We start from the raw sequence: 22,977 nt of genomic DNA on the forward strand, positions 1-22,977 counted from the left end.
TCCTAGTCTTTGCCTCAGATTTCAGCTTAGGAGACAGCACTGCTTATCTGGAAAGATTCAGTGGCCCTGGCCCAAAGAATATTCAGCTTTTGCTCCAATGGAACCAGAATCCTCTTTTCGATGTCCACCACAAACTGGGTGTTAGAGAAAACAGATTGACTGCCCCATAGTGGAGCTGCCAAGAGGAACTCTAAGCCAGACTTTGGTGAATGGAAGCTCCCATTAGCACCACGAGCCCCTGGGGAAGAACCTGGACTGATCTTGGTTACTGTCTTCATGGCCTTACCTGACTCCTCAAGTTCCCTCTTTTGAGCCTAATCCGAGGACCACACCTCTAAAATCAACACCAGCCTAAGGTCCTCATTCTGACCCCCATTCTTGCCATTTCAATGGCCACGCTCAGCCTCTGTTCCTGACTTTATCCACCCGAACAAGCCTTAGTCTAACCTGCCTTAGCTGATTATTCAAGCTGAACACATGTCTGCTAGCCCAACGCAGGCCCAGGCCCATCAGGAAGGCAAACCTCATCCTAGGCCCTTGTTCTGGCTTAGTGCCTCCAATGTCTGTTGCACAATTGGGCACCACAAGGAGCACATGACTGCCATCCACAAAGACAAAGATGGAAAATATGAGCCATCCACTTGGCAACTATGTTGGCATCCTCCTCCATTCATGCTGCCAAGCCCTGACCAGAAAGATCTTGGACTGCTTATTGCCCAATGCGGTCAGTCCAGACTCAGAGTGGCTCAGGTCACGGCTGGTAGAACCGGCTATAATGACACTTATACTCGCAAGAAAAGGACAGAGGAGGGGACCCAGACTCCATATCAGCTTATGCCCGTCAGATTCAAGCTAAAGAGAAATCTAGAAATCTTCATGAGACTAAACAGGAAAGATTTATTATTATTATTATTGTTGTTACTGTTATTATTATTTAGAAAATGACCAAAAATAAACATATTCTACCTTTAAAAATTTTTAATTTGATTTCCATAGGAAAAACTGAATGCGTTTTCTGTCCACAGAAAGCATGTATGGTCTTTTTCCAGGAATAAGGGAAGCAGGAAAATAGGTGAAGAAGAGTAAGTAAATGATTAGGGTATAAGCTATAATGTAGGGAAGAGCTATGTCATTGTTGCCTACAGAGTACTAATCCTATGTCCCAAGTGATTTTGAAAGCACTTTAAAGAAACCAGGAAGAAAATTAAGTACTTGCCTATACATTTATCTCATTTTATTCCCTCCCCAGTTCTTTCAAGTGAAGATTTATTTCCCCCACCTTGCAAATAAGGAAACTGAGGCAGCCTCAAAGAAGCTAAGGGACTGCTCAAGGTTACAAAGCTACAAAATGGTTGAGATGGGAGTTGAACCCAGTTCACCAGATACCAAAGCTCACAACCGTCTTTCATTAAGGATTGTCATTAATTTAGACAACTATCTTCCCCCTGAAGCATATGCCAAAAGAAGTTTACCAACATTCCAAGACAATGTCATCAGGGAGAGCACAGTCAAATTACTATTGAAGGAGCCCTTCCAGTCCGTTTCCCAAAACTAGTGTTGGAAGTGTTGGAAGGTGAGTTTGGTAATTGGTTCACTTTTAATAGATGATTTATTTTAAGCTGCCTGGCTTGATGATGCAACAAGCAGGGGAATGAGCTTGGTTTGAAGATAGATTTCTGATCTTCTGGGAAGTGCTTCTACTTCAATAAGCTTTGACTCACCAAGGAAATTCCTAAGGACGTTTAGTCACAACCTGCTGAGCTGCCAACGCTGTAAATATACACATGCCCATATGCACACATATGCATAGGAATAGATAATTCTGTCGTCATGGCAATGAATGCTGCTTTCATCAGGGACCAAGCCATTGCAGTCAGCAGGGAGGAGACTGCTGGGGGGAAACTTTTCTTCTTCCAACTTGGGTCCAGTAGTTGGTGGCCTGTAAATTAACTGACAAGGGATAGGTTAACAGGAAAAGAGATGAGGTTTACTTAAGCCTACACACAGAACTACTCAATAATAGGTAACTCACTCGACACACTGGGATAAAAACTTTATATATAAATTAACAAAGGGGTGGTGATGGTGGTAGTTAGGGCTTCAGTAGGAAGATAGGGAAGGCTCTGTGGGACTTTTTGATGCTAATGGCTATGGGCAGTCTGCCTCCATACAGGCACCTAAATACATTGGAAACACCCATGGTGGGGGGGAGGGAAGGAGGTTAATGGCAGCTGTATATTCTGAAAGCTATGTTTGTGTCAGATAAAGGGACTTGAGATAAGATTTCTTCCTGTATCTTCTTTAGCTCAAATGTTTTTACTTTAAAATCAACTCTGGGGGGTCTGAGCGGTTCCCCACATTTCCCTCACCAGAAACATCCCTAGAAGTTTAAAAAAAAAAAGAGGCTAGGTTGATGGCTATGGGAAGAGATTTGGATTAGAAGTTGCAGGGAAAGAGATACACAAAGGGAAAAGAAAACAAAGATGAATGGTTGGAGCAGTTTCTGAGTCCACAGGGCAGCCAGTCAAGAAGATTTCTAGACGTTGGATTTTGAAGCACCTTTAGTGAGGATGGTAGTGGCAGTGTTACAGCCATGGCTATTTCCTGGAGCAGAGCATGGAAGATGCAGGTGTTCCAGTGAATTTTCTGAGTGGTCCATACTGTTGTGGTGATAAATCCTTTGAAGTTATAGCACTTCAGCTTCAGCTCGCAGGGCTTTAGGAAAAAGGCAGCTTTAGTTCTCAGTGATGCCAAGTCAGGAGAGTGAGAGAAAAATTTAATTACCAACAAAATGTGTAAGATAGCAGGTAGAATTCACAGAAATGAAAAGTAGCTTTAAGACAATGAACGGGACTCAAATCTGGTAACATACAAGGGTAGGTTATTATTTGCCACTGAGACATACAATTTCTTTCTACAATCACCCCCATTTTTTAAAAAATTTATTTTATTTATTTATTTTTGGCTGCGTAGGGTCTTCGTTCCTGTGCGCGGCTTTCTCTCGTTGCGGTGAGCGGGGCTACTCTTCGTTGCAGTGCGCAGGCTTGTCATTGCAGTGGCTTCTCTTGTTGCGGAGCACGGGCTCCAGGCACACGGGCTTCAGTAGTTGTGGCACGTGGGCTCAGTAGTTGTGGCTCACGGGCTCTAGAGCGCAGGCTCAGTAGTTGTGGCGCACAGGCTTAGCTGCTCCGCGGCACGTGGGATCTTCCCGGACCAGGGCTCAAACCTGTGTCCCCTGCATTGGCAGGCGATTCTTAATCACTGTGCCACCATGGAAGCCCCTACAATCACCCCCACTTTGAGCAAAGATTATCAAAGTAAGATTACTCTTGTTTACAAAATAAGTCTTGTCTCATTAAGTTTGGCCTGATCATTTACATAAGTGCAGCAAGATTGGTAATTGGACTATATAGGCCTTTTAAAGTTTGCTTGGCTGGAACTTTTATAAGGAATCTCAGATTGGACTTTTAAATGCCTCTTGATGCTTGTAAGCCAAGCCATGAACTTATCAGACTTCATCTGCAGTATTTATAGATTTGGTGATTTCCTTTCTTCTTGAGGTTCCCAAAATATTCTGAAGTTCCTGGGCCTGCCAGAAAGTGACTTTCCCTACTCACCTATAAAGGCCAGGAAGTCTGTAAGCCAGGTACCAGGCCAGTTTTTCCAGAACGGTTTTGTAAACATTGGCTTCATAAAGCAATCTTAATTCCTGAAAACTGTTTGGTCATAGATGATTCTGTGCACATGAATCTCAAATATGACATTCCAGTTAAAGCCTTGGTAATATACCCAATTTTCTCAATTATGTCCTGTTACAAAGAGAACAGATTCTTATTGAACTTATGCAAGCAACTATATTGCAATGAGAATAAAAATATTCAATAAGAGTTTCTGAATTCTGGAGGGATCAGTTAGGGAAACAAAGATAAATGTTTCTTTTCAGTTTGCAAAGATATAATCTTCTTAATTGTTGTGAGTTATAGATAGCTTAGGAGAAAACAGAAAAGGGGTTCCTTATATCCAGAAAAACAAAACATCTAAGAACAAGCAATATTCCAAACAAATAAACAAAAAAATCCATAAAAATTATAATCATTTTTCATTTGCTCATTCAGTCCCACATAATAATTCTTGTTCCACTTGAAACTGGCTTAGCAGTTTTGTGAAGTCATCCGCTTCACCACTAGAGTTCTGGAAATCCTTAGTGGTATGATCTCAAATGTATTTAAGCAATGCCATCAGAAGCCTTTACCCCAGAGTACCTTAGGTCATAGATCTTTCTGTGGTTCTCTGAAACATCCCTTTTGTTGAAGACAAAGTATTCTGTCTTGTAGCTGATTGCAAGAGCTTTTAGGAAAGCATCAGAATAACACAATAACTATCTGTGAATGACAAAAAACTTAAAATGGCCACTGTTAAAGTTTGATGAGAATTCATTATAAAAAATAATGCAGTTGACAAATTTGGTTGTTTCTGTGCAATATATTCTCTTAGGATAATAACTGAAATTATGATTGATAACATTCTATCAGGACATATCATAGACAATGAGGGCACTGACAAATTTCTAGGAACTTCATAGAATTTCTGAAGTACTTATATCAATAACATTTAGGCATACCAGTATAACCTAGGGAAGGTTAAGCACCTCTTCCCATTTGACAATGCTTCCCGTGCAACTCAACTTATGACATAAACTTAATTAGTTAAATATCTCCCTTTTCACAAGGTGAGAGGACAAACCCTTTGAGATTTTCCAGGGACCCCGTGGAAAGTCTCAAAGTCAGTTCCAGGTCAAAAAGACTTCATTTAGAATTTGATTTTGGGAAGCTGTCCAAAACGTCAGCAGGTTTGAACATCTGATTAAACAGGATCACAGGTCAGTTTTTATTTAAGAAAAAATACTTGGTCTTCTTAAATAATCAAAAACATGGTTAAAGTACTGGAAATTATTCCAATAAGACACAGAATCTTTGCTTCCTAAGTAGATGACTTAAAAGGTAAAGAGAACCTTTTTACAATCTCTTATTAAGAACACACCAGTAATCCAAGAAACTTTGTCTTTTTAAGGGAGAGAAAACCAAACTCTAATTTTGCATCAATACATTACTGATATTAAAACAATATTGACATTATAAAACTTACAGTAAATCCATTCAGTCTTAGCCAGCCTGACCACGTGAGATAAGATTCTCTCTCTGTCCCACATCACCCCACCCCCCAACCTGTAAAACTTCCTGTATTTATTCATCTTTTTATCTCTCTTTTTTTTCTTTTTTCTTCTGGAACAATCTTTTTTTTTTTTTTGTGATAACAGAGCAGTTTTAATTCTAGCACCTGAAGCTATACAAGGATATGCTTTATAAACTTCGTGGAACTGTTGTACGCATTCAATAAAGTGACAACTCGCAATACCACTTAGTATCTCAAAATCAGGAACATACCTTTGAATTGTTTAAACACAATCCACAGAATGAAAAACAAAATCAGAAGTCACCCACGGTTATACTAATTGTCAATTAAAAGTTTTACCACTTACTACTTGATATAGCAGTCAGTATCTAGTAGGGGATATCGGAAGTGATTTCAGATTTTCATCCTGTCGTACTCTATTGGGAAGGTTTCTTGAGGAGCTATGTGACTGGCCAAAGGTGGGTACAACCAGGACCAGAACAGCATGTAAGGTTCTACCACAGTTTCTGTAGTTTTCACTTTTTTCCTTTGTCAGCTAAAAGTGAACAGTGAGAATTAAATACTTATCTTTACATATACACGAGGTATGCTGTGAGAGCATATTTGCTTACAAACATATAAAAATATTTGTTAACTAGTTTGATAAGAAAATAACGTATAAAAGTATATAGCAAAACGTTAATCATCTCTGACCCTGGAAAGATCAATTCCATATTTTATATTATAAACAAAAACAGTTTTAGTTTTTTTGAATCCCTTACCCAGAAATACGTGAAAAGGAAGACAGACAGAAATTATTTATTTTTACTCTCAACATGGCTGTGAAAAGAGTTAAATTAAAAAACCAAGAACACTAAAATGCCTAAGTCCAGAATGAGTCCAAATATTTGGCCACATAGAATATTATCTTTAGGAATAATAGTAAAGGCTTTACATGCAGTTTTTAACCTATAAATACAATAGGCATTTTGGTATTTTGGCCACTGGAAAACAAAGGCTATAGCATCAGTAAAGGTCTGAGATGTCTCACTTTTGTGAATTCAATTCAGTGTATTTAAGGTTAACTAAAGTTGACATCAAAATTTTTAGAGATAGGCAAAAATTCACATTTAAAAAAAACTCCCTATGTTTCTATTTAGAGTAACAGTAGGCGATATGATTCCAGAAGTTAAAAGTTATTTCACAACCTATGACTTCAGCTTGGCAAACAGCTTAGGTTCCAAAGCTGATTCATCCTTATTAAAAGTAAGCCCTTAAAAAAATAATGTGTCTGTGTATATAGATATCCATTTTAAAGGAATCAATCTTTGAAGCAGCCTTAGTGTTTCCTTTAAATCTGTCTTGAATGACCATTGGATTAGCTTCATGGAAAGGATTAGCCAGCTTCTTGGGCTAAGGCTACCACGGTGATCATTTATCTAAGGCTAGAAAGGTACCAACATGATGTAAACTGTAAGGAGAGAAGGAGAAGATGAGGGCTTTTCCTGGCAGTTTGTAGCTAAAATTCAAGGGATTCTTAGAAAATGACACAGTGGCAGCCTTTCTTGTCTTTTTCTTTCCGTGTTGGTTCTGGTGAAGGAGGACATTCCTGCTCTTGAAATTTCCTTATAACCCGGACAAGCTCATGGAAAGCTTGATCTACATTCATCCTAATCTTTGCTGACGCCTTCATGTATGTTACCTTAAGTTGTCGCGCTAACTGCTGTCCTTCTTCCTGCGTTACCTGTCTCTGAGGATCCAGATCTACTTTATTACCAATTAAAATCATTGGAAACTCATCACGATCCTTTACTCTGAGAATCTTGGAAACATAGATTTCTTCAAAACTGCCTCTATCTGTGACTGAAAAGACCAACAGGAAACCCTCGCCAGTTCTCATATACTGTTCTCTCATAGCTCCAAACTGTTCTTGTCCCGCTGTATCCAGAATATCTAGCCGCGCTGCCCGGTCATCTGTCACGCACTGCTTTGGGTAGAAATCCTCGACGGCTGGATCATAATCCGTTACAAAATAGGACTGGATGAACTGGATGGTGAGCGCCGACTTGCTGCGCCGCCCCCGCCGACCACCACGAGCCGCTCCTTCTCTTGGCCGGAGCCGTCCCGCCAGCCGGCCGCGGCCATGGGGACGCCGCCGAACCGCCGCCCGCCCTAAGCCAGGCTCCGGGGACTTGTGCGGCCGGTGGGCCGCGGGCAAGCGGCCGGGCGGGGGTCCCGGGCCCCGGGAGATGCTGGAGGGCCCGTCCGGGCGGCAGCGCGGCGCCCGGGCTGGCTGGGTCCCGACCGAGGCGCGGAGAAGCGAGGTGACCGCGGCGGCGAGGGGCTGCAGCGGCCGGGGGGCGCACTCCTGCACACGTCTTCGCAGTGCCAATGGAACAATCTTTAAACAACTACTTTTGGACAGAATTACACTTTTTTTTTTTTCTTAACAAACACAATCCTACATTCCTTGAATACTTTGCATTCAGAGTTTTCTTCTTCACCCTTATTATTTCTAGTAGCTTCATTTACATATATTGATTATAATTTTGAACCCTTAGTAACCTTTATTTCCCAGAGAAAACTAGGAAGTAGACAATTGTGAACTGTCATAGACCAGCACTGTGTAGTAGATTAGCAAATTTATCAATACATCATCTCACAGTTTCTAGAGACTTATGCTGCCCTCATAGTACAATTTCTCAATATGACAAAAAGATCATCTTTGTTCATAGAACCAAATATCTTTAGTTTCCTGTATAAATAAGAAGTCAAAATAGATAAACTTAAAGCTATGTTTAGTAATTAATGTTTCAATATTTTATATTATTTGGAAATGATCTACATATTTAATGGATATCTATTATTTAACTTTGTATAACTCTAAGGTTTCAAGTTACCAAAAAGATTTTGGAAAGTACTTCTAAGCAGACATATAATAAAACACAATTCTTGTTGAAATAAAATTTGTAAGAGCAATGATTTAATTTGATTAAAATAAAATCTCTAAGGAATCTTGCTCCCTGACTTCAGACTATACTACAAAGCTACAGTAATCAAAACTGTATGGTGCTGGCACAAAAACAGACACATAGATCAATGGAACAGGATAGAAAGCCCAGAAATAAACCCACTCACTATGGTCAATTAATCTATGATAAAGGAGGCAAGAATAAACAATGGAGAAAAGACAGTCTCTTCAATAAGTGGTACTGGGAACACTAGAGAGCTACATGTAAAAGAATGAAATTAGAACATTCTCTACAAAAATAAACTCAAAATGGACCTAAACGTAAGGCCATATACTATAAAACTCCTAGAGGAAAATATAGGCAGAACACTCTTTGACATAAATTGCAGTCATATTTTTTTTCGATCTGTCTCCTAGAGTAATGGAAACAAAAGCAAAAATAAACAAATGGGGCTTAATTAAACTTAAAAGCTTTTGCACAACAAAGGAAACCATAAACAAAACAAAAAGACAACCTACAGAATGGTAGAAAATATTTGCAAACAATGCGACCAACAAGGGATTAATTTCCAAAATACACATCTTATATGGCTCACTATCAAAAAAATAAATAACTCAGTCAAAAGAAAAAAATGGGCAGAAGACCTAAATAGACATTTTTCCAAAGAAAACATATAGATGACCAGCAGGCATATGAAAAGATGCTCAACACTGCTAATTATTAGAGAAATGCAAATCAAAACTACCATGAGGTATCACCTCACACCAGTCAGAATGGCCATTATCAAAACGTCTATAAATACTAAATGCTGGAGAGGGTGTGAAGGAAAGGGAACCCTCTTCCACTGTTGGTGAGAATACTGGTGCAGCCACTATGGAGAACAGTATGGAGGTTCCTTAAAAAACTAAAAATAGAATTACCATATGATCCTGTAATACCACTCCTGGGCATATATCCAGAAAAGATGAAAACTCTAATTCGAAAAGGTACATGCACCGCAATGTTCATAGCAGCAAAATTTACAATAGCTGAGACATGGAAACAATCTAAGTGCCCATTACAGATGAATGGATAAAGAATATGTGGTGTATATACACAATGGAATATTACTCAGTCATAAAAAAGAATGAAATAATGCTATTTGCAGCAACATGGATGGACCCAGAGATTATCATACTAAGTGAAGTAAGTCAGATAAAGATGAATATCATATGATATCACTTATATGTGGAATCTAAAAAAATGATATAAATGAACTTATTTACAAAACAGAAACAGATTTACAGACATAGAAGACAAACTTATGGTTACCAAAGGGGAGGAGGGGGGAGGGATAAATTAGGAATTTGGGATTAACAGATACACACTACTATATATAAAATAGATAAACAACAAGGACCTACTGTATAGCACAGGGAACTATATTCAATTTCTTGTAATAACCTATAACGGAAAAGAGCCTGAAAAAGAATATATATATACACACACACACATATATATATATATCTTTGAATCACTTTGCTGTACACCTAAAACATTGTAAATCAACTATACTTCAATTAAAAAAAAAAATCTACTCAGCCATAAAAAGGAATGAAATTGTGCCATTTGCAGAGACATGGATGGACCTAGAGACTGTCATACAGAGTGAAGTAAGTCAGAAAGAGAAAAACCAATATCGTATATTAACGCATATATGTGGAATCTAGAAAAATGGTATAGATGAACTTATTTGCAAAGCAGAAATAGAGACACAGCCATAGAGAACAAATGTATGGATACCAAGGGGGGAAGGGGGGTGGGGAATGGATTGGGAGATTGGGATTGACATATATACACTACTATGTATAAAACAGATAACTAATGAGAACCGACTGTATAGCACAGGGGAACTCTACTCAGTGCTCTGTAGTGACCTAAATGGGAAGGAAATCCAAAAAAGAGGGGATATATGTATACGTGTGGCTGATTCACTTTGCTGTACAACACAAACTAACACAACATTGTAAAGCAACTATACTCCAATAAAAAAAATAAAATCTATAAGTTTTATAATCTTAAACATATAGTAAATAATAGCTTATTTGATTAGTAAACCCAAGTAGTCTGAAAATATGTTTGTATCATAATGCTGATAACTCAGAAGAAACAGTTGTTTTTATTATTAAACAAATGATATTAAACTAGTCTTATTTACTAAAGATTTACCCAAATCATGTGAATTTGAAAAAAAATTTAGATTCCTGAGTTTTAGGAATATTTCATTTATATGTTTTTATTTTTCTCTAAGCCAATTAAAGTAGAGCTCTTTTAAGGAATTTTATAAATTAATTTGGCTATACCATCCAGGGGTAAGAAAATACCACATATACATATTACATACATAGACAGACATAAGCTTACATGCAGACACAAATAGAGATCTTATAGCTTTCATAGTAATCCAAAATTTATTAGTTTAGGTAAGAGTTAGTGTTTGTCTTTGCCCCACTTTTTATTCAGACTATGTTTCTAGCAGATAAAATGAGTTGTTATTTGTTCAACATACGGGCTAAAGCTTTTTACCAGTATTTGTGGGGGAGACCTTTAAGACCTTTTCTTTGCCTTGATGTATAATCAGTGGAGGCTGTAGTTCAGTCTCAGGTGGTTGTTTTAGTGGCCTGAGAAGTTACTATTTATTTATTTGTTTGTTTGTTGGGCTATGCCGGGTCTTAGTTGCCGCATGCAGGATCTTTTTAGTTGCGGCATGCAGGATCTAGTTCCCTGACCAGGAATCGAAGCTGGGCCCCCTGCATTGGGAGCGCAGAGTCTTAACCGCTGGACCACCAGGGAAGTCCTGAGAAGTTACTTTTTAAAGCCCAAGGAGTGCTAAGGAAAAGAGCACTGGGGGCTCATTAAAGGGGGATATTAATTGGTTTTTATTAAGAGGAGAAACAAATTTCTCATATTTTATGACAGGAAGCAATAGTACAATTAAAAGCAAGGGATCCCTCAGGCTGAGAGCCAGCCTTATTTCCTTGGATGTTTGCATTTTAAAGAGATGGCTCTCGGGTCCTGGAGAAGACGGTTCTGGGTGGTAGAAGATTTACATCTCAAAGAGGGAGAGGAAGAAAGAAACCTTTTAAAATAACTGCTCTGAGAGTGTTTTCAGGGGCATATTTGCCTATTACCAGATTTTGGCCGGGACAACAGCAAATTCGTCTGGTAGCACTGAGCCTTTGCAAACAGGCATTTTTAAGGGGGGGAGGGGGAGAGGGGGATGTAGTAGGTGGGCAGAATTATTTGTGTTGAGAGTCTGTAGTTTCTAATTGGCCCAGGTTGAGGCCTAGTTGCGAAGAGGTTTCAGAGGAGCCGGACTGAGGAGGCTGAGGTCTAGCGTAATTACTATTTGTGTTTCTTTTTCTTAAGTTCAGGTCAGTCCCTTTTCCAACATCCTGACTTCTTAAAGTATCAGCAAGTATCTTGAGATGAATAGGGGAGGCTTTGGAAGTGGTCAGAAAGATGGGTGTACTTTGGGTTACTTCTAGAGCCATATTTCTGATTTTATAAAGACTTGATTAGTAAGGTAAGGACAGATATTTTTAATTCTTCAAAGAATTGAGTGGCAGCCTCAGTAGTGATATTAAGGGGCTGGCCTACCCATCCAACTATATTATTTTGAATTTCGTACTTATATCAGAGAGAGTTCCAATTAAGGCAGAAACCAATATTCCTATGTTCCAGGGTTTCTGGATTTAGAGCTCTGTGTCTTTGTAATGTTTTTATAAATCGTTCAACAAAGGCTTTGGGATGTATTCCTTCCCTCTGAGTACTTCATTCCACTTTAGCCCAATTAACCTTCAGGGGAAAGGCCCAAGTGGGCCATTTGTAGCAGGGAAGTGGAGGAGGGGAGTTTACGGTGGATATAGATTTTGATTTCTGTTCTTTAATTTTGTTAAGGGAGACTTTTAAGCTAGCTGTGATCTTTCTTTATGTCCTTCTTTCAATTTGATTTTTCCATATTGGTAACAGGATATTTGTTTAGGGTGAGAGTTCTCTAAAAATTCTTACAAATATAAACTCTTTTTCAAATCAAAAGATCTGTTGTCTGGCCACTGACGACTTAGGATCTGCAAACGTATATCTATTCTAAAATGTGCCTCAAAACCAATGGACCTTTTTATGATTTAGCCATGGACACAAGAGGCAACCCCCCAAAAGGGTGCAGAAAATGAAGACCCATAATTTAGTCACTCCCAACAATAGCCAAAGAGAAAGAAAGCAAAGAATCTTATTTGCCACAGGTGATGAGAGTGGTGTTTGTGAAAACATGTGTCTCTAGTTTCCCATAAAAGTGAGCTACCTTGGGATGTCCCTGGTGTTCCGGTGGTAAAGAATCCACCTTCCAATGCAGGGGACGCGGGTTCGATCCCTGGTCTGGGACCTAAGATCCCACATGCCACAGGACAACTAAGCCCGCGTGTCGCAACTACAGAGCCTATGCGCCCTGGAGCCTGCGCGCCACAACTAGAGAGAGAAAACCCACGTGCCACAACAAAGCGCCTGCGCTGCAATGAAAGACCCCACATGCTGCAAACTAAGACCTGATGCAGCCAAAAAAATAAAGAAAATAAATTTTTTTTTTTTTTAAGTGAGACACCTCCAGTTACAGACCTTCCGATCTGTGTCTGACACCAGGCAGGTGATACCGGGATACGACTTCTCAGCACAAGCAAGGCAACGAGGAAACAGAGGATAAGGTCCTTGCGGACTAAGACCCTTTATCTAGACTAAGATGAACGCACTAAGAGCTGGTAATGGTTAGCAGAACACCAGCCACAAATGGGGTGCCCAGTCTGCTCACATATTTGTCCTGCAGTCTACAGATTCTCATGATCTCAACCTAATGTTTGGCTTCTTCTGAACACAGATCCAAAAATCTGCATCCCTGGGCAGACAGAAAACCAGAGAGTGAATGCACTTACTAGATCCAAACCAAGCTCTCAGGACACAAAAAGAGATGAACAGATAGGACAGAGTGGCTATCCCCGGGAGGGAAAGGATCTACAATAAGAGTACTCAAACTAGAAAAATGGTACAGATGAACCGGTTTGCAGGGCAGAAATAGAGACACAGATGTAGAGGACGGACCTATGGACACCAAGGGGGTAAAGTGGTGGTGGTGGTGGTGGTGGTGGTGGTGGGATGAACTGGGAGATTGGGATTGACATGTATACACTAATATGTCTAAAATGGATAACTAATAGGAACCTGCTGTATAAAAAATAAATAAAATTCTAAAATTCAAAATAAATAAATAAATAAATAAATAATATCTTCACAGCAAAAAAAATAAAAACCGAGTCACAATATACAAAGAACTAGTTCGTGTAAGTATTTTCTCCTGCTAATCTCAACCTTGGAAAGAAAAAAAAACGGAGATGCTCTTACTGCCTTTGCTCAACCAGACCCTGAGAGACCTGGGAGTCTGGCTGGTAAGGAAACTTACCTGTCAGCTTGGTCAGTGGTCCCAAGATCTCAGCTACAGTCTCTGGCGTGATCAGGGTGCCCCTACCATCCCGTCCTTATCACCAAAACTGTTGAACTGTTGAAGAAGGAAAACTTTTCTTCTTCCAACTGATGTCTAGTGGTTGAGGGCCTACAAATTAACCAACAATAGACAGATTAACAGGAGAAAAGACAAGGATTACTTATGCAGGCAGGTGGAAGTAGTCAGTGATGAGGAACTCATTCAACAGCCAGGGATTAACAGGTTCATGTACCAAATTTAACTGAGGGGTGATGGTGATTAGGGCTTCAGTGGGAAGGTAGGGAAGGTTCTGCGGGACTTTTTGATGCTATGGGAATGGATAGTCTGTCTCCATGGCAGCTGAATTTGCAGGAAACTCCCTGGGAAGGGGGTTAACAGCAGTTGTATTTTCTCTGGAGTCTCTGCCATAGTCAGGTAAGGGCCATTTAGATAAGATTTCTTTCTGCCTCTGCTTTAGCTAAAATGTTTTGTCTTTAACATTATCTTTATACCAACTCTGGGGGTCTGAGTGGATCCCAAGACTCAAGACTCTCATCACCCCAAAATTTTAAAGAAGGAAAACCTCCTGGGTCCTTCCTGTGACAAGTGTTGAGATAGGCAATATTTCGATGATGGGCTTGAGAGCTTCCAGAAGATTCAGTGAAGTTCCTGGTGACAGACACATTGCTGCCTAATACAAAGGCACTGTGGGTTTATCAATGTAATTTCTGCACAGGCTGAGATCATCATGGGCTTCATTCCAACAACACAAGTCCTGGCTTCTGTGCCCACAGTGAGGGCTGGTATTTAACTTCATTAAGTCCCCAAGATTCAAAGTCCACTACTTGCCTTCAGAAAACCACTGCAAAAAAAGAAGGAAAGAAAGAAAATCACTGCACAGTATTTCAAGACTTAAGTGATATCAGTTTTTGAACTCTTTCTATATATAGTTGCTTTTTCCTTTTACCCACCACAGGCAGGAAAGGTAGACTGTTTATATTTTCAGTTACAAATTGATCTTATAACTCAAACACTGATGTCCAAGGAAATATTGTTATCCGTGGAAATATCTAGAAGAAAAGGTAAAATTCAATTCTAATTTCCAAAGGCAGTATTCCATATTCTCTATTACTTTTAGTATGCTATGATTTAGTGCTGTTTGGTTTCAGGAGAACAAGCTTCCTGTTCATTAAAGCCATTTTCACACCTTCAGAAACTCTAGTTATTAAGACAGATAAGGATATCTCCTAAAAAACTGTGGTCTCAAGTCCATCAATTCAAACTGCTCATTCAGAATACAAAGTATAGAAATTAAAGATAAATGAACCACCAGGTGATCTTTTCTTAGAAGATGGAAAACACCATAAAAAGAAAGTCAGGTATTTGTCTGTAGTATAGACTCTCGGGATGAAATTCTTGAGGATGGGCACCATGGATTTGGGGCTTACTAACCTGCAGGGATACTGGAAATGAATAGCAATGAGAATAAGAACATAGCCAGAATGGTTCAGAGTTTGAGATACTTCTATACAGAATGAATTTAGACATTGCTAATTAGTGGTTTGAATTCTAGCTCCCCCAAATATTATCAAAATAACCTTTTGATACTGGATAATTCTTTGTCAGAAGAGGGGGATTATCCTGGGCATTGTAGGATGTTTAGCAGCAATCTTGACCCTGACCCTCTAGAGGCCAGCAGCATCCCCAGTCATGACAATCAAAAATGTCTCCAGACATTGCTGCATGTCCTCTTGGAGGCAAAATCAGCCCCAGTTAAGAAACGAATGCTTTACAGGTAATAGAGATCACCACCTCAGCAGTCTTAGCAGAGGCTCAGCATAGGGAGGGCAAGGTTGGGAATAGTTTTGAGATTTTGAAGTATGGTTTTCTTCAATGTGTGTCTTTCATCTTGAGAGTGGGGAGGTCTGGTTAGGGCTGGGTGAGGACCACAATGTAATCTTTAGGATTAATGGACATAACAAGGTGAAGATTTTGAGGTGAGGGGTTTGAAAATGCTCAAATTGATGTAAAATTATCCTTTGATGTTTTCAGTAGATGAGCTGAAGGGTCTTTGGGGAGGTCTTTGGAGTGAACGATAAAGTCATTTGTAATTGCCATCTTCTTGGGCTTTCTGGAACAGTAAAGTTATGCTGATGAAGACCCATGGAATAGAAAAGTTATGTTAATGTAGACTGTGGGGATGGAAATGGTTTTGGTTCTCAGTAGATTTCTTGAGTTTTTTTCCCCCTCAGGTTGCTATCTACTTTTTTGCCCACTATTACCACATTCACAAAAGCCAATATATAAGATGCCAAACTTATTGTGCTGTGTCTCCAGCACAGACTCTGGAGTTACTGTTGGGGTTTCATCCTGGTTTCACCACATTACTTACGACCTGGGCAAGCAACACACTCTTGTCAAACCTCAGTTTCTCCGTCAATATACTGAAGTCAGTAATAGTATCTCCCCATCAGGTTGTGGTGGAGTTTGAATGAAATAATACATGTCTGGTGCTCTGAACATAATATGCACTCAAACGGTATAAACCAATTATGCAAAACTATGAAAAAAATGCCATAGCAACAGTGTACCTATGCTTGGACCATCATGTTTTTGAGGACCTCCTTCATTCTCTTTTCCATAAGCTCTAAGAAAAGACTGGGTTGAAAAAGAAACTAAATGCTCTCTCTGCATCCTAGAAATATCATGGAGTGAGAGTGGCTAACTGTTCTAAGTTCCTCTACTCACGTTCTTAATGGAGCGTGCTCTTTGATCACCACTAACATGTGTGGGGTGACTTAGGCTATATTTTAGTTATGTCACCGCTGTGAAAGTTGGTGAACAATAAGAGCACCATGGCACTAGCTTGTGGTAGGTTAAAAGCTACTTTCCTGAAACTTATCCACTGGAATGTTCATCTAATCTATTTTCCATGGGTCATTTTAAAGACAATACCTTGCTTTAATAGCCATGACCTTGAATCCATTACACTGTGGAATTCTGCTTTTTGCTCTCTCCTAATTCTAATAACAGGTCATAGACTACAGGCACTGATCTAGGTACTTATAGTTTTCTCATTTAATCTTCACTTATAAGGTAAATACTGTAATGAGAAATCTGATACAGAGTCAGAGTAACTTGTTGCAGAGACCTGGCTGATACATGAGCAGAGGCAGGATTTAAGCCTCTTTTAGGCTCCAAAGTTGACGATTCTCCTACTGTGGCATGATGCCACTACATGCCTATTTCTCAAAATAAGAACAGACTGAAAAGCCCAAAGCTAACACATCAAACATATCCTCGTCATGGTTTTACAAAGCCTGAGTCCATGTATAGTATTTGACCACATGAACTATTTTCTGGAATATTGGCAAGGAAGAGACAATCTTGCAAAGTGGTGGATCTAATCTGATCACAGGATGACTGAAATAACTGAACACCAACCTCAGGTAACCACAGCCATTGATGGGATTAAGAGGGGGAAAAAAAAAACACAAAACTCTACACACCATCCAGATCCCCAAAGCATTTTGAGGACTACATACATACATTTGGCAAAGAAGTATTTCAACAGCATAGTTTATCAGCAAAATGGTAACAGGCTGAGGGAATTTCACTGGATAGCACTGTGACTGGGGAGTGACATTGGAATGAAATGTCTTCAAGAAAAATGTCTTAAAGAGTAGGTTTTCTGGGATAGTGTCCTTGTTTTATGGTGATGGTGATGTTACTGTTTTCAGAAGAGGTGATTCAGTAAATGGACAACTAAATGCAATTCAAGTTTAGATCTCTGGAAGTTGTTTTTTTTTTTTTTTAAAACATGGATCAGAATTCTTCATTTTCTAACACAGCATTGTAAATCAACTGTACTTCAATTTAAAAAATTAAATTAAAAAAAGCGATATTTTCACCTCTGCTTTAGTGCTAGCTGTGTGATTCTGAGCAAGTCAACTGATTTCTCTGGGCCTCAATTTCCTTCTCTATAACAAAGAGGGATCCATAAAGTCCCTTCCTGCTCGAGTCAAAAAGATGTTATTAACTGACTACTGCCCTCTACAGGCAACTAGCTCAGCAGTCTGAGAATTCATAAAGGGGATGTTGGCAAAATTCTCCCGGATGTTTAATGTTGTAACTTAGTGTCCCACAGAATATCTTGTTATTCAATGAACCATGGTTGTGAAGCAATTAAAATGTTAGATTTTGTCTAGACCTCATTTTACAGATAAAGGGTATGAGGACTCCCATGGCTGTGAACTTTCCCAATTCCTTAGGCGTAAGGCTTGAACGCAAGTCTCTTGATAATCAGTTCAATAGCATCCAATAAGTGACCCTTCCAGTCTTTCGCAGTTGTCTTCAAAATACTCTTCCCTCTCCTTGTCAGACAGCATTGGAACTCAGCATTTCCTAAATTTCCTATGAACTTACTACCCTTAGGAGTTGATGAACTGTGGATTTTTCCATTAGAGCAGGAAATAGTTGCTTCAGTGTTGACTGGAGAGCACCTCGTTGTCAGGTTGCTTTCTTGCAACCTTCCCTGCTCCTGATGGGGAGGTCGTTTACTGACATTGCCAGGAGAAAATGTATGCATGCTCAATACCTGATTGATTCCCTTTCAAGTTCCAGGACTGTTAAAATTTTTAATCCTTCACGCTGAGACCTGCTTAGAAGTTGGGACACACTATTCATTTCCAAGGTGGAGGACACACAGAAAATTTCCTGGACAGCTTTCAGTGAAAATCTGAGTCAGTTTAAGCCTACTTGAAACAGTTTAAAAATTCATTCATGTTTTAATTTTTATTATTACAAAAAGCAGCATTTGTGCCTTGTAGAAAGTCATAAATTAAGATTAAAAAAATAAGAAAATGATAGCACCGTATTCTTACCACCCATAGATTACCACTGTTAACACACCTGTGTGTAGATCCTGAAAGCTTTTTCCATGCATATATAAATATACATATACATATTTTTACCAAAATGAGATGGTGTGCTGTTTGTAACCTGCTTTCTTTAGTTAATAATCTCCATCTTTCCTTGTCAATAAATTTTTTTCTTGTCTAAAACCCAATCTGTATTCAAATTTCCCCTCCTTGTCCCCAAAATGTCCTTTACAGTGGTCTATTCAAACCAAACTCAAACCTAGGACCCTGCATTGCACCTATTTATTATGTCCCTTAAAATTCTTTAATCTAGTGTTGCTTCCTCCCTCTATTATTATTATTTTTTATCAAATGCCTTGTTGAAGAGAACAGGGAAGGCTGAGGTTTTGTATGTTTTTCTTTTCTTTTTTCTTTCATATTTTATTCTGTACATAAACCAGATTTTTAGGAAATTGCCCAACTTTCTGCTTTATCTTCACCTAAAGAGATACTGCCTTAATGGTATAACAGATGGTCAACAGCTTAAAAATAAAGCTTTTAGTCTAAAATGAAATCTGTAAACCTGATCAAACATCTCTGTTTTTCTTGAATTTCTCTTTCCCACCCTATCTCCCAGTACCCAGAAAAAAGGAAAATTATTCAAAATGATCTCAGACCCTTTGATAAGCTATAGTGATGAACAAAACAGGCATGATCCCTCATGGAGCATACAGTCTAATGGGGGAGTTAGATTTGAAATTAATCATAACATTAAATGCTTAATTAAATGATGACAAATACAAATACTGAGAAGGAAAAGTATAGAATACAAGGTGTCGGGGTGTGAGAGATGGCTCATGGAAGTATGTTTGGGAAGCCTTCTCCTGAGGAATGACCTTTAAATCATAGTTAGTTAAGGGGAGACCAGGGGAAAGACTGTTTCAGGCACTGGGAATAGCATTTGCAAAGGTGATGGAGTAGTGCCTAACAAAGGAGATTTAGGAGTAGTGCCTAACATCGCTGGGATGAAGAGAATATAAGAGGAAAAATGGAATGAGATAAACCTGGAAAGTTAGACAGGGACCAGCCCATTCAGAGCCCACAGGCCATGTGAGTCATTTGGGGACTTAATTATCTAGGCAAGAGGAAGCAATGAGGAGCTCGAAGTAGAAGAGACACCGAGTCAGATTTAGGTTTTATTAAGATCTTGCTGACCATTGTGTAGAGAGCAGATTGAAGAAACAGGAGAGGATACAAAGAATCAGTTAGAATGCCACTATGATTGTCCAGCTGAGAGATAATGGTTTGGCCTAGAGTGATGATTGGAATAAATCAAAGAAGAGTGATTTTAGAGATATTTAGCTAATTAGGAAGTGGAATCAAAAAAACTGAGGGACTGGGCTTCCCTGGTGGCGCAGTGGTTGAGAATCTGCCTGCAAGTGCAGGGGACACGGGTTCGAGCCCTGGTCTGGGAAGATCCCACATGCCACGGAGCAACTGGGCCCGTGAGCCACAATTACTGAGCCTGCGCGTCTGGAGCCTGTGCTCCGCAACAAGAGAGGCCACGATGGTGAGAGGCCCGCGCACCGCGATGAAGAGTGGTCCCCACTTGCCACAACTAGAGAAAGCCCTTGCACAGAAACGAAGACTCAACACAGTCATAAATAAATAAATAAATAACTAAAAAGAACGTGAATTTCTAAAAAAAAAAAAAAAAAAAAACTGAGGGACTGATTGGATGGGGAGGGATGTGAGGGGGTGAGGGAAGGGGAGGCACTGAAGATAATAGAACTGTTTCTGCACAAGTGATTGCAACCCAATTCAAACTCGCTTAAGCCTGAAAGGAAATTGATTGATTCAGGTGCAGGAAAAGTCCTGGGAGTAGCTCAGATGCTTCAGGCATGGCTGGATCCAGGAGTTCAGACGATGCCTCACAGAGTAGATCTCTTTCTGATTCTTTATCTGCTGCTTTGGCTTCACCCTCTCTCTGAAAAGCTCTTTCCACATGCTGGCAAAATAGCAGCTGGCAGCTCCAGGTTCACATCCTCACAGAGTAGCAACTCCAGCAGAAGAGAACTTCTCACTGTTTTCAGGAAATATTCTAGAATTGAGTTTCATTGGTTAGTTTTGGGTATCATGTTCATTCCTGGGGCTGAAAGGCAGAATCTGTCCCTCTGAAGCAAATAGACGCAGAGTGGGAAAGGAAATTTGAGGAGCTCTTACCAGTGCAATGGTGAATGAATGCTAAGCAGGCGAGAATGACAGTACTTATTACGGGTAACAACTAACATTTTTATAGGCACAACTGAGTGGATGGTGGGATAATTTGCTGGAGGAAGAGTACAGTGTTGAGGAGAAAGATCACAAGCTCAAATTTGCACCATGTTCTTTTTGAGGTCTATTAAACTTATCCATGCAGATGTCATGTAGACAGATGGATACATGTGTCTGAGGTTCAGCAGAAAGTTCTTGGCAGTAGGTCAAGGTTTGGGAGTTATCTGTGTACAGAGTATGGATGAGATCACCTGAGGAGTGTGTCAAATGAGAAGAAATTTAATAGCTGAGTAGAAGAAGATAAGGTGGCTACAGAGCAGAGTGAAAAAGAAGGGCTGGTCAGCCAATTAAAAGAAAACCTAGGGCTTCCCTGGTGGCGCAGTGGTTGGGAGTCTGCCTGCCAATGCGGGGGACACGTGTTCGAGCCCTGGTCTGGGAAGATCCCACATGCCGTGGAGCAACTAGGCCCGTGAGCCACAACTACTGAGCCTGCGCGTCTGGAGCCTGTGCTCTGCAGCAAGAGAGGCCGCGATAGTGAGAGGCCCGCACACCGCGATGAAGAGTGGCCCCCACTTGCCGCAACTGGAAAAAGCCCTCGCACAGAAACAAAGACCCAACACAGCCAAAAATAAATAAATAAATAATAAATAAATAAAATAACTTCCCTCCAGAAGAAAACAATGATGTTCATTCCTCCAAACAACCAAATTCAAAGTCTACCAAAACAGAAACAAACAAACAAAAAAAGAAAACCTAGTGCAAATGATGCCATAAAGTCCAGAATGTTTCCTGAAGGTAAGTATGGAATGTCTAACTGTGTGTCATACATCTGAGAGATAAGATCAGATGAGGAAGTGTCCATCAAACATAGCAACATGGAGATCGTTGGTTAGTGGAACAGGTTCAGATAGAGTAATGGGGAAGGAAGCCAGGTTTGGTAAGAGGTTGAAGAGTGAATAAGAGTTTAAAAGATGGTAAAGATGAGAAGTTCGCTATGAATGGGTGGAGACTTACAAAATAATGGCTAGAATAGGAGATGGAAATCTAAGGAAGGATTTTTGTTTTGTCTTATTTTTTGATAGAGACTTGAACCTATTGAGGAAGAATTTGGAAATACACAAGCTGAAAGACAGAGGAACGTGGGATCCAGAGCACAGTGGATGAAGAGACCTTATAACAGAGAAGGACCACCTCCTTCACTGTAATTGGAAGGGAAAAAAAAAACAAATGCTGATGCAGGAACATATGTGGATCCCATGGCCAGAAACTGAAGCCATTTCCATATGAAATCTGTTGTCCCTGTGAAGTAAGAAGTCATCTCCTTTAAGTGAGGGAGGCATCTGAAGTGTAAAGAGTAGAAAGACTTGAAACAGAGTTCAGGAAAACAAACTGGAGATAGAGCAGGATCTCAGAGCAGAGCCTGAACTTGCCTTCACCTGGCCGATGGGTGATTTCCTCCAGCAGTTCTCGGCAGCCCAAGTGCTGAACCTGAGGTGAACAGTTGGCCAGTGGATGTGATGGAGGAGCACAGTAAAAAGGAGGTGATGGTAGAGTAAAACCCCATCATAACATGACGCATACGGTGTAAAATGGAGAGCCTTGTTATGCCTAGGTTAGTGAAATGAGAATGGGGCCACGTAGAGAATATCTACTGAATTCACATTATCACAGGATGGGTTCTCACGGGGTTTCACGGAGTGTACAACATAATGGATGAAGGGATGAGCCGTGGAATCCATGTTGGGTAGGGAAGGGGTGAGGAGAGGAGGGGACTGAAAACTGGGGTTGACCAGAGGTGGTCTCCAAGGCTGGAGAACATGTTTGAGAAATTCAAAGGGCTGAGCCTCAACAACACAGAGTCAGCCTTAGGAAGGAGAGGGAGTCTTGAGCCATGAAAGCACACTGACCTAGGTACTGGAAGGTCCCAGCTCCACCACTCATTAGTCATTTGGTCTTGCCTCTGCTACAGATTTCCAATTTAAAAATTGGGGATAATCGTATCTTTCCTGCTCTCCTCACTGAGCTATTGTCAGCAACCAGCTGAAGTGCTATTAAAGTGCGAGCTATATTAGAAAACAGACCCAAAGGTCTCTTTTTTCCATTGTGGCAGAGAGGGGTGTGTGGAAAGGGAGGTGGTTACCCGAGAACTCACCGCTGACTAGCGCTGACCTCACATGTGTGCTGTGCTTAG

General features: G+C 40.1%; 1 long non-coding RNA gene and 1 pseudogene across 1 annotated transcript in view; both read right to left on the reverse strand.

Moving 5' to 3' along the window:
- Nucleotides 1-6,632: 6,632 nt before the first annotated feature.
- On the reverse strand, nt 6,633-7,317 carry LOC132363645 (ras-related protein R-Ras2-like; annotated as a pseudogene).
- A 7,113-nt stretch (nt 7,318-14,430) lies between these two features.
- LOC132363646 (uncharacterized) overlaps nt 14,431-22,977 on the reverse strand; it is a 532,506-nt gene continuing 523,959 nt past the window's right edge. The window contains exon 7 of the long non-coding RNA XR_009502630.1: nt 14,431-14,515. This is a non-coding gene — a long non-coding RNA (uncharacterized LOC132363646). The remainder of the gene's footprint in view (nt 14,516-22,977) is intronic.

Source organism: Balaenoptera ricei, chromosome 3 (assembly GCF_028023285.1).
Source record: "Balaenoptera ricei isolate mBalRic1 chromosome 3, mBalRic1.hap2, whole genome shotgun sequence".
In the NCBI taxonomy this organism is placed as follows: domain Eukaryota; kingdom Metazoa; phylum Chordata; class Mammalia; order Artiodactyla; family Balaenopteridae; genus Balaenoptera; species Balaenoptera ricei.